Consider the following 13,066-nt stretch of genomic DNA (forward strand, 5'->3'; position numbering starts at 1 on the left):
TAAGCACAACCCTGTTAGACCATGCACTGGGGCGCAGAGCATATTTATCCATCTTTAAAATAGCAAAAGTGGATTCGAACACGACCTTAATGCTTTTGCACCATGCACTTTAGACTTTGTGCTTAGATCGTTAAAATAGAGCCCTAAAAGGGGAAGAAACTAAGACTCTCGCATGAAAAAACTTAGTCCAAACCATTCAGGAACCACATGGAGGACATCCTCTTCCAAGATCATGGAATCTCTCATTTTGTGTGCCAGAAATGGGTCTGACGTTCCTGCTTACCATCGCCTGCTGTGAGGATAACAGCATTTGATGAAGGGCAATGTGTAAGAGATGGTGGAAGATTAAACATATTTCATTTTCACATAATCTTTTATAGCAGCTTCTTGGAAACCCACAAACTGAGAGGTGATAAGAGCTTACACCCAGCTTAGAGTTGCCACAAGAATCATTTTGATAGTCGAGCCTCGAAGCCTTTCACACTTGTAAGCTTGTGGGTATAAGCTCTTAACGGCACCCGGTGGGAGGAGTTTGTGGGATTTCCAAGCTAAAAAAAGTAAAAATATTGTTTATCTTTAGAATTTATGTCAAAATTAGTGAGTTTTTCCTTAAAAACAGCAAAATAATCTGCCAATGTACTGTAAAATCTGTAAAATATACAGTAAAAAATACGACTGCTGTGGTTGACGGTACTGTTATAAATATTGAACAAACTGTAAAATAAATGTCAACATTTATGTCATTTACGTTAAACAACTGATTATTATTTATTTATAATGTTAAAACACCAGTGCGACATGCAGGGAATTCTGGGACAACTCAATTTACGGTTATTCACCGTATATATTAAAGGAAACTTACTGTTAACCAGTTTACAGATTTTTTTTTTCTGTAGCATTTTTATTGTTGAAATCACAGCCATTTTTAACAATGTAAATAATATAATCTAATATAAAAATACAAAATCAAACAAAAAGTGCTCTGGGGTAGCTCAAATAACGTGTTGGTGCTCTTTTGGCAAGGGATTCATCAGAACAAACAGCAAAAATCTGTCCAAGGCACTCGAAAAATGTGGAAAAAATATTGAAAGATGTGGAAAAAATATATAAAAAATTCATTGGAGTGCCTTGAACTGATTTTTGCTGTTTAATATAATCTTGTTTTCAGTTTAACATAAGTTTATTTTACTTTCCTTAGTTAATTGTCAGCTTATTTAGCTTTTTTAAGCAAAAACTTAATTTTGACCTTTTACTTTTGTAGAGAAAACATTAGTTTTTTAATTGTCTAGAAAATGCTTCTTGATGTTTAGAGATTTGGACTAGAAACATATAATCATTATTAATCATCATTAATCATCATTATATATATATAATCATTTTATTACGTTCTAAATAATATCCATAAACTAGCAGTTTTCCATATTTTGTTTCCATTATTGACTTTTGAATTGCATTATGGGATCTTGATCTTTCTTCCAGCAACTTTATTGAAAATCTTGAAAGTGACTTTTATTAACATATTTAATAGTTTAACGTGCTATATTGTCTGGGTTGGTGTTGTATATTAGGTTAGGTTATACGTAAGGTTAGGTTACTTTAGTTATACCTGAAGGTAGATTTGGTTTGCAGTCAAGAAGTCCTCATTTCATAACAGTGCCACACAAAAAACTACATAGTGACAATAACAAATGGACATAAAGACATAAAACATAAACATATACAAAAAACTCTCTTTAATAAATAAATAAAAAATAAAGAATAAATAAATAATCTCTTCAAGTGTCCAGTGCCCCCCCCACCCCCAGATAAATAGGTGTTTAAAACAATCTATAAAGTGTTAAATGTACAAGTCACAGAAACACTTCTGCTTTAGTCTATGCCTTATTTAAATGTCTCATAGCTACTGTTATAATACTATTTTTGTATCGCTTAAAATTGAATTTGTAATTCTCTTTAGCTGCCTGATGTTCACAGCTTACAAAAACCTGCCAGCAGATTTTCTGTTGTTTTACAGACTTATTTCTCTAGATATGATTTCTTACACATTATATTATTTCACACTACTGAAATGTCAATAAAAGTCACTTTGTTAAACTGTAGAGTTGAGTTTTCAACATCAGAAATCGACAGAGCAGAGATCAACATCCCATAATGCACTTCACAACCGTAAATACACTGAAAATGAATCCCCTATTATGGAAACTGTTCATTAACTGATATTTTTTAGTGTATAGGGCTTACTTGTGGACTGAAAAATCATACTTCAGTTAAAATACCATTACTTGCTTATATGTATTGCAAGTAGAGTAAAAGTATCTGTTGTAAATATTACTTAAAGTAATATTTAAAGTAGACCTTTCAAAAGTACTCAAGAGTATAGTGAGTATTACGTTTTACACCATATAAAAAGCTGATGTGTTTACATGTAATTTGTGCATGTGTGTAAACGTAACATTCTGTAGTGCATTTAATTATTGCCCAGCAGGCACACAACGTCATAAGACGTTAATATTAGGTTAGATTTAGGCCGTGATGCGTCAGGTGACCAAAATTCCATGTCTAGCCAGCGTCTAAGGACAAGGTAATTTTAATGTCCAATAATGACGTCGATTTTAGGTTGTGTTAGAAAATGACTAAAATCCAACGTCGAGCTAACATCTTAAACCAACGATATAATGATGTAAAATACTGACATTTAATTCATCAGGTACGGCAACCAAAATCCAACATCTGATAGACGTCATATTGATAACATCCACTCAACGTCAAGCTGTAACATTATTAGGCGTTAATATTTGGTTGATTTTAGGTTGGACATTGACGTCTGACGTTGGGTTCTGATGTCAACCCAATTTTCAATTCCTAACAAAATACAACATCCCCACAACATTGGGGTACAACGTCAATCTGACGTCATGTTGGCGTCTTGTGCCTGCTGGGTGTTTAAGGTCATTTTGATCATCATACAGTAAACATCCGTCATCTTTTCATCAGTGACATGCATCTAAACAGTCTTTCGGTCAATGCTTGTAAAGATTTTGGGCATATGTAAAAAATTTATTGTTGAGAAAACATAAAAAAACAAGGCAACTTGATGCAGTAAGAGCTTTGAGTCGTCTCAACAACAGTTTTTTTAGTTCTTCATAACAATATTTTGTTCAGCTAACATAATTTAGTTTATTCATGCAATGCTGATTATTGTATTTTACTAATTAAGATATTCTTGTCACATCAACTGAAGCAACAGTTTCTGCTATTGAGTCAATTCATTTTTTTTGTTTAGTGGATGATTTTTTTCAAATTTACAAAATATGTAAGTAATTAAAGTAGATTTTACTTATTTTACTTACAAATGACAAACACAAACCAAGCGGCAACCTCCCGCTCTCCCTCGGGAAGCCAATACAGAAGTAACTAAAACTGCAATTCATCGACTCGTCTTGGGGGGCTGGCTTCAGGAAGTCCAGGTCATTTCTGACTGCAATGGGAGATCAGTAATCATTTATAATGTTCTTTAGACCCGTAAAGCACTCCAGAATCTGACAGATTGGTTAGCTGTAGGGTCTAGAACAGTCATCTGAAGCGTTATCATACAGTGTTATGCTGGAGTTCATCAATAGTCTTGCATTTACTAACACACACTATATCTGAAGTGTTTGGACGTATTTTGCGTTTTCCTCCTGTTGAAAACGTCATAAGAACAATGTTTAGTGGCTCAATGTTTTACTAGCAGTGTTTTTAAAAGTCTAAACACTTTATTGATATAGTGTACTGACATGTGGTCAGAACACAAACGAGTCGCAGGTAATAAAGTATCAAGCGTTTCTCCCAAAGTAAAGTCTGTCTGCCAGCTCCAAGCAAAATGCCAGCAGGTGTCTGTAGCTCCGCCCACTCTCCGCCTCTTTGCCCTTGTTTGGTATCCCGCCGTGGGTGTGATGACGCACGAACAAAATTGTGCCGGTTTGCAGCGCCTACTTGTAGCTTCTTTTGCGCTCTTCAGAAAGCTATGGGTGACGTCACGGACACTACGTCTATATATTTTACGGTCTATGTCACAAACCTACTACTTCATTCAATCATTCATTCATTCATTCATTCATTTCCCTTCAGCTTAGTCCCCTTATTCATCAGGGGTCGCCACAGCAGAATGAACCGCCAACTTATCCAGCATATGTTTTACACAGCAGATGCCCTTCCAGCTGCAGCCCAGTACTGGGAAACACCCATTCACACTTCAACACCTGTACCACATGTCTTTGGACTGTGGGGAAAGCCAGAGCACCCTGGGGAAACCCAAGTGAACACAGGAATGCCAACCGACCCAACCGGGGCTCGAACCAGCAACCTTCTTGCTGTGAGGTGGCTGTGCTACCCACTGCGCCACCGTGTCACCCCTCTTACAAGCCACAGACAAACAAGCTTAGTTTTAGATTGTCGCGTCACGCATGCATGAATTATTTAAATATCAACATTCCTGTTCAACACAAAAATGTTTGTCCAGAAAACTCATGTGAACATGTAGACATGACATTTTAGCGAATATTGCTGACATAACTTATATTTTTATTTAGATCAATAGTTAGTTATATGTGTATTTTAGTTACATGTGTTGAGGTAGTTCATTATGATGTGATTTACCTTCTACAGTATGTGCGATTTGATTGGACAGCTATTGCAGGACTGATTTATCTAATCCCCAGAGACAGGAAAAAAATACAGTAGTGACTGCAGGTTGAAGGAAAGTAGTGGAGTAAAAGTAGTAATACTGCACTGAAAATGTACTCAAGGGAAAGTAAAAGTACATTTTTTTAATAATTATTTTTTAGGGGTTTGACCTTTATTGTAAAGGACAGTAGAGAGTATTGACAGGAAAGCATGAGGAGCAGAGATAGGGGAAGGATCGGCATAGGACCGCGAGGCGGGAATCGAACTCGGGGTCTCCGTGAGCACCAGAGTGCATGTGTCAACGCACTAACCACTACACCACTGGCGCCGACGGTAGTACTTGTTATTAAAACTGAGTAAAACTACTCAATTACAGTAATCTGAGTATTTGTAATTTGTCACTTTACACCACTGATAGGGCTCTGTACTTTCATGACCTTTTGCCATTTTCCATTTCCATATCCAAATGGGTCTGTAGCTCTCAAATGTCCATTTTACAAGAGCTATCCTGTCCCTAAATAGCATGTCCTGCGTCATTATGAATAATCTGCTCACTAAAAGTGAATCTAATGACTCTTTTGGCCTGAGAGATATAAAAGCCCTCAGATGTGGCCTGTGGAGACATCAGCACTGAGTAAACAGGGGGTAAACAGCTAATAAATCTTCTTAATCAGATGCTCTCAAGAATCGCATGTTGCCACATCTAAGAAACTCTACGGTCACTTGCGTAGGGCTGTTTGGTGACGCTCTATTATGGTCACTTGCTGGTCTTCTGGTGCGAGGGATGAAGATGTGACGTCCTGTGTTTACACAGAGACTTCCTGTTATCATGTATAACATTCGATGCTGCAAGGAGATAATCATTGTGTGTGTATAACATTGACTCATTCCAGAATTGCGAGTACACTTCATGTATTTTCCTTAAACGGGAAGGATATACAACCAATGTGTAATGTACAGTGAACTGAATCCATTATTAATGCAAAATAATGCATGTAGGAGGCCTATTATATTAAAAAAAACACTTTCATGAGGGGTTTACGTCTGCGAATATAACCAGCTTCTAATGATAATGCATTAATTGTTTTTTTATAATCACACTTGATAAAAGTGTGTTCTTTCCCTCTCAGTGCTTTACAGATTGTGCTGTCTTTTTATAACCAACAGAGTTGACCAGCTATAGAGACAGACACAAATGTATTTATTTTAAATCACAGAAATTACAAATAATGCAGAAAATAGATGTTTCATGCAAATGCTTATTTTACTTAGTAAAGTAAACTCCTAAAGATGGAAATTTTTACAATTATTTCATAATAATTCAAGCGGAATGTATGATTTAGGAAGCAGAGATGGTCAAAAATAGGTATTTAAGTGATTTTTTTATTAAGAAATTATCCCTAAATACAAAGCTTAGAGATATAATTTTTCTAAATTTATTGTTATTCAAACTTGTAACTTAATTATAAAATAAGCAGAGTGGGTAAAAACTGATCTTTTGTAAATATACAGTATGTATATTGCATATCTGCAAAACACCAGTAGGTGGCGACACACACACACACACACACACACACACACACACACACACACACATATATATATATATATATATATATATATATATATATATACACAATTGAAGTCAGAATTATTATTAAAAACGTTGGGTTACTTATTTAACCCAATAGTTGAGTTAAAAATATTTGGTGCTTTGTTGGGTTATTTTGAACCTTTGTTGGGTTATTTATATAAAAACTCAACCAGTTGGTTTAAAAATTTTGAATTTCAACAGTCAACTGATTTAACTGACAGAACAGCTGTATTTATATGCGTACGTAATGTTGTTTTTGCACTATAAAGTTTATTTTAGCTCTAACACAATAAAATGGTTATTTTTTTATCAAATAACCTCTCTGTGTCGTGTTTTTAGATCCGTTTCACCAGCACTCTTAATTTGATCATACAATCGTGCGCTTCATAACCGATCTACAGATAAAAGTGCTTTCTCTACCTCAGTGTTCATTTCTACAGTTTTTTTTTTCAGAGGAAATGACACACATAGTTAAGATATTAGTGGTTAAGCCACTTTTTGGCAAAATAACCCAACAAATTTGTTATTTTTGTAACTCAAATTGTTGGGTTACACTTAACAACTCGATGGATTGGGTGAAAATAACCCAACAGCAGGTCGGTACCAAAACAACCCATCATTGGGTTACCAGTTGGGTTATTATTAACCCAACTGTTTTAAGTAAGTGATAGCTGATTCATTTTATCTTTGCCATGATGACAGTAAATATTATTCGACTAGATATTCTTCAAGACACTTCTATACAGCTTAAAGTGACATTTAAAGGCTTAACTAGGTTAATTACGGTTAACTAGGCAGGTTAGGGTAATTAGGCAAGTTATTGTATAATGATGGTTTGTTCTGCAGACTATCGGGAAAAAATATAGCTTGAAGGGGCTAATAATATTGACCTTAAAATGAGTTTTAAAAAATTAAAAACTGCTTTTATTCTAGCTGAAATAAAACAAATAAGACTTTCTCCAGAAGAAAAAATATTATCAGACATACTGTGAAAATTTACTTGCTCTGTTAAACACCATTTGGGAAATATAAAAAAAAAGAAGAAAAAAACAAAGGGTTTGGGGGGCTAATAATTATATATGTGTGTGTGTATGTGTGTGTGTGTGTGTGTGTGTGTGTGTGTGTGTGTGTGTGTGTGTGTGTGTATGTATAAATATATGTATAATTATAAACTGGTAACCATTTATTCAACTTATTCATTCAGTAATTAATTCATATAAAATTGTACATATTCCTCTGCTATAGCACAGCAAAACACAGCATGTGACAAAAGTCACAGTGTCCATTGGTACATTCTCATGAGAGTTTGGGATTTGCCATAGATATATACATTAGATGTCGCCTACCCTGTTGTTGTCTATTGGAAGGAATGCATCAATATTGCCGCCATTTTAGTACAGGGTAGCTCTCCAATGAAATGAATGCGGGACCAAGCTGCAGTGGAGGACTGTGGCCATCTATATCTATGATCGGGAGTTTTCCTGGTGGTCAGTATGCAATTTTTTTTAAATTACGAAACTTATAATTTTACATCACTTTTCTACATTGATCGATAAGTGATCGCTTATCCCATTGATCGGCATTCCTGACAAAAAGCTTGTGTTTGTGTGTATGGAAATATACTATACACCCTCCCTGTTAAATTTGATCTTATCTGTGTCCTGAAACACACCCCCTTCTCCTGCTTTCACTTCTCATACTGATGGAGGGAGCGATTCGTTTGTGAATGAATCTCCGTTATGAATGACTCCTTCACTAGCTGACAATAATACAAGTTTCTGGCACCGCAGCATCTCGTTGACATATTTCTTTTGCTTTGTTTGCTGATTTTATTCAACAAAACTAGCATAAGCCGAGTGTTTAGTGCGAGCTGGTGCTACTTTGCCTTATGGTGAATGCAGTAGGTGACTGTATTATCATCAATAACCTTACCTGTTTTGCACAAAAGCTCATAACATACAAAAACGTAATAAACAAGATCTTACCTATGAAATGTTCTGCCTTTGTGCCTTGTTTTCCTTGTTTGCTCGTTACTACACCCGTACACAGCGCTAAAGTCCAGCATCTTCACGTAGTAACACTGTCTTGACTATTGCGGTTGAATGACACTTGTCCTGGGAGCACTGTACAAATATGGCGGCGCTATTGACCCATGCTCAGGGTCCGTATGTGATATCTAGTGTATATATCTATGGGGGTTTGTTATGAATCACTGAATTGCCCACAAAAACGATTCCTTCAACAGTTCTTTATGATGGAATGAAGCAAATGAGTCATTAAAACACTTACTGAATCACTAGTTTAATCAAATAAAAAATGTTCTGTAAGATCTGAGTTGATTTATATAGTATTACCTTGTTGTACTTGTGTTATACTGCAATAAAAAAGTAAAAACAAAAAAACGAATTAAGGGATGAAACAAATGAGTGAGTCAGTGAGTCATTCACTGAATCGATTCGCTCACAGAGAGCCGCTCCATTTATGAAAAACGCGCCAGTTTTGTAGCGGCTTTAATAGATATATTTTCATTCATTCATTCTTTTTCTTTTCAGTTTAATCTGGGGTCACCACAGCGGAATGAACCGCCAACTGTCAAGGTAATTGGTAATATTAAATCTACAATATAAGTTGCATGAAATTAATTACTGTTGATATTAATTTACTGTTGTGTAAAAGCAATACACAATCGAGCAAACATTTTGTCAACATCGTCCCAAATTAACTCTTTTGAACTATGCAAATAAAACTTTTTCATTCTGACCTTCCTTCACACACAGGGAAAACAAGACCAAAACCAAAACCAGTGGTCTGTAGGATGACGATTTAGGACGTCACAAGAGCTTTTCCCTTCAAAATATACGCACAAACCCGAATATACACCCACATAATAGTGGAATAAGCTACTAAACACATCAGGGGTTAGTGGTTAAAAGCACAGGCGCCCGAGGCAATTTACTCGTCTTTTTTGTTGACTTAATTTTCTGCTGAGGAAAGCACCGAGTTTTTTTATAACACTGACTCTGATGCTCTGACAGTGAACCAATGTAGTACTTAAATTAATCTGTTATGGTATTTTGCTGTGGTAATACAACAACTAGGGCGACACTGTGGTCAGCACTGTTGCCTCACAGCAAGAAGGTTCCTGGTTCGAGCCCCGGCTGGGTCAGTTGGCGTTTCTGTGTGGAGTTTGCATGTTCTCTCCATGTTGTTGTGGCTTTCCTCCTGGTGCTCCGGTTTCCCCCCAGTCCAAACACATGCGCTATAGGTGAATTCAATAAACTAAATTGGCCGTAGTGTACGTGTGTGAATGAGTGTGTATGGATGCTTTCCAGAGCTGGGTTGCAGCTGCAAGTGCATCCGCTGTGTAAAACATGCTGGATGAGTTGGCAATTCATTCTACTGAGGCGACCCCTGATGAATAAAGGGACTAAGCCGAAGGAGAATGAATAAATGAATATGACAGCCATATAAATATAATCAAATGACCTATTGAATGGTACATTATACTAAAATACACCAGTTTACTGTATTAAAAAGAGCTAAAGTATACCACAGCATTACATTTTATCAGAGCTGCCCACATGAAAACAAAAATACAAGTTATTTAAAGTAAATGCTAGTGTTTTTAAACCATAATATAGTACTTTAATTAGACTGCTGTGGTAATTTGCTGTGGTAATACGACAACTTTAGAAATATAAACAAATTACCCAAAAGGGCGAACACTAAAATACACCAATTCACTGTAGTAAAAGCTCAAGTATACTACTGAATATATTACAGTTTATCAGTTCACTATAGTTATTACTATAGTATGCTGTAGCATTCATTAATAAAGAGTTGGAAATACTATTAGCCTATACAGTGCTTAGCATAATTGAGTACACCTCATTTTAAACAGTATTTTTCTCCATTTCTCAGTGAATATAGGCAGTGTATTTTGGTGCATTTAAACAAAACAGATTCATTAAACAGATATATTTATTAAAATAATAGTTTAGTCACCAAACATATTTAAAAATGTAAAGATAATACAATTAAATTTAAGATAAATATTGCAAAAATAAATTACAATCTACAAAATTTCAACACTTTTTTTTTTGCTTCTCTTGAATTTTCCCTCTTTTGTAAATTTGTAGTTAATATTTTTCTATAACATATACATTTGGGTTTACTTGTCTTTGTACTGTTAACGTAAGTCATTTAGTTAGATAAGCTCCAGATTTGGCTTCAGTACTGTCTAATCTAATGTATCCGCACAAATATAATATTGTACAGCTTCCTATTATAATATGAATTTAAAAGAGAGATTATTGAGGGGTGTACTTATATATGCTGAGCACTGTATATCCAGTATAATACAATTTACTATTGTGGTTCATAAATGCTATAGCATTTACTATAAAATACCATAGTAAGTTATTATCAGAGTGTCAGTAAGTGTCTTTCTTATTCTTTTTAATAATTTTCTTTTATAACACATATTTGTACACAAAATCTACAGTAGGGTACATGATGTTTCTTTGTGAATTTTCTAAAAATGTATTTTGATTTAGAGCAGCTCACATTAAAAAATACTAACTGTATAGTAATATTAACTCTATAGTGTTTAGTTAGTAAAGTTAGTATAATAACTATATTATATAACCATAGGTTATATTATACTGCAATACACCACATTTACTGTAGTAAGCACCGAACTACACTCGCCAGCCACTTTATTAGGTACACCTTACTAGTACCGGGTTGGACCCCCTTTTGCCTCCAGAACTGCCTTAATCCTTCGTGGCGTAGATTCAACAAGCTACTGGAAATATACCTCAGAGATTTTGCTCCATATTGACATGATAGCATCACGCAGTTGCTGCAGATTTGTTGGCTTCAATGTCCCCGTTCCACCATATCCCAAAGGTGGTCTATTGGATTGGGTTCTGGTGACTGCGGAGGCCATTTGAGTACAGTGAACTCATTGTCATGTTTAAGAAACCAGTCTGAGATGATTCACGCTTTATGACATGGCTCGTTCACTGTGGTCATAAAGGGATGGACATGGTCAGCAACAATACTCAGGTAGGCTGTGGGTATCGACATGATGCTCAATTGGCACTAATGGGACCAAAGTGTGTCAAGAAAATATTCCCCACACCATTACACCACCACCACCAGCCTGAACCATTGATACAAGGCAGGATTGATCCATGCTTTCATGTTGTTGACGCCAAATTCTGAGCTGACCATCCGAATGTGGCAACAGAAATGGAGACTCATCAGACCAGGCAACGTTTCTCCAATCTTCTATTGTCCAGTTTTGGTGAGCCTGTGTGAATTGTAGCCTCAGTTTCCTGTTCTTAGCTGACAGGAGTGGCACCCGGTGTGGTCTTCTGCTGCTGTAGCCCATCCGCTTCAAGGTTGGACGTGTTGTGTGTTCAGAGATGCTCTTCTGCAGACCTTGGTTGTAACGAGTGCTTATTTGAGTTACTGATGCCTTTCTATCAGCTGGAACCAGTCTGGCCATTCTCCTCTGACCTCTGACATCAACAAGGCATTTGCGCCCACAGAACTGCCGCTCACTGGATAATTTCCTCTTTTTCAGACCATTCTCTGTAAACACTAGAGATGGTTGTGCGTAAAAATCCCAGTAGATCAGCAGTTTCTGAAATACTCAGACCAGCCCGTCTGGCACCAACAACTATGCCACGTTCAAAGTCACTTAAATCCCCTTTCTTCCCCCATTCTGATGCTCGATTTGAACTGCAGCAGATCGTCTTGACCATGTCTACATGCCTAAATGCATTGAGTTGCTGCCATGTGATTGGCTGATTAGAAATGTCCGTTAACGAGCAGTTGGACAGGTGTACCTAATAAAGTGGCCGGTGAGACTACACTACAGTATTTCTCAAGGGGTTCTAAACGCTTTTGAGTTTCTTTCTTTTATTTGTTTCTCTATTGGTACCATTGAAAAAAAAAATCTAATGATTATTATTGTAAATGTTTTATAATAAATGTACAAAAAATCTGTTTGGTCTTTCGCTTTTTCCCAAACTAGTTTTATGCGAGATATTTAGATCAGCGCATTTTAATGTATTTTATAAGCAATATTCAACACTTTCTTTGATGTCATCTTTTAATGCACTGCCAGTTTTAAGTGCACTCAAAAAAAGTGCACTCAGTATGACGTCACTGGCTGGTCATTACTCACCGATCTCACGCACTGAATTTCGGACATTCCTGGTGTTGAGTCCGCCGGTGTGGGACTGTCCCTCTCCCTCTCCCCGCCCCGCATCAGCATCACCTCCTCCGGCATAAATATCCGCAGATTGTCGATCTCACACACAGACAGACACGCGGAGGAGGAGGAACGCAGAGACGCTTCACTTTGGATTAAGACGCATTTTGTTTTGAAGAGGAAGAGAAGTACCGCGCACTTGTTTCTGGAGGTAAGACGCGAACAAAGACGTATTATTAAACATGTTTCTTCTTGTAGGTTTTGAGAGTTTAGATGTTTTAATACACTCACACAGCTTGACTGACAAGAAAGCAGCGTTTTCGAGCAAAAGCGCGTTCATGTTTAGGAAGACAGTACAGCGATGTCCAAATATGCGTTTCTAGTACGCAGCGTGTGCCATTTGAGACACGAAGAGTGCATCTTTTATACTGTATATCACTTGTTACAGACTGCAGTGTGAGAAATGCACGATTAATTTATGCACATTTATTTTATTTGGTTAATTGTTTATATTATTAATGGCATAGATTACTCAAAAAAAAATATATTTCCACTCAAACTTTTGAGTTCTTCTGTTAAAC

General features: G+C 36.4%; 1 protein-coding gene across 1 annotated transcript in view; it reads left to right on the plus strand.

Moving 5' to 3' along the window:
- The first annotated feature begins 12,524 nt into the window (after window positions 1-12,524).
- Window positions 12,525-13,066, plus strand: part of plat (plasminogen activator, tissue) — a 48,273-nt gene continuing 47,731 nt past the window's right edge. Inside the window, exon 1 of the mRNA XM_056464171.1 lies at window positions 12,525-12,696. The gene's annotated coding sequence lies outside the window, so the exon portion shown is untranslated. The remainder of the gene's footprint in view (window positions 12,697-13,066) is intronic.

Source organism: Danio aesculapii, chromosome 8 (assembly GCF_903798145.1).
Source record: "Danio aesculapii chromosome 8, fDanAes4.1, whole genome shotgun sequence".
In the NCBI taxonomy this organism is placed as follows: Eukaryota; Metazoa; Chordata; class Actinopteri; order Cypriniformes; family Danionidae; genus Danio; species Danio aesculapii.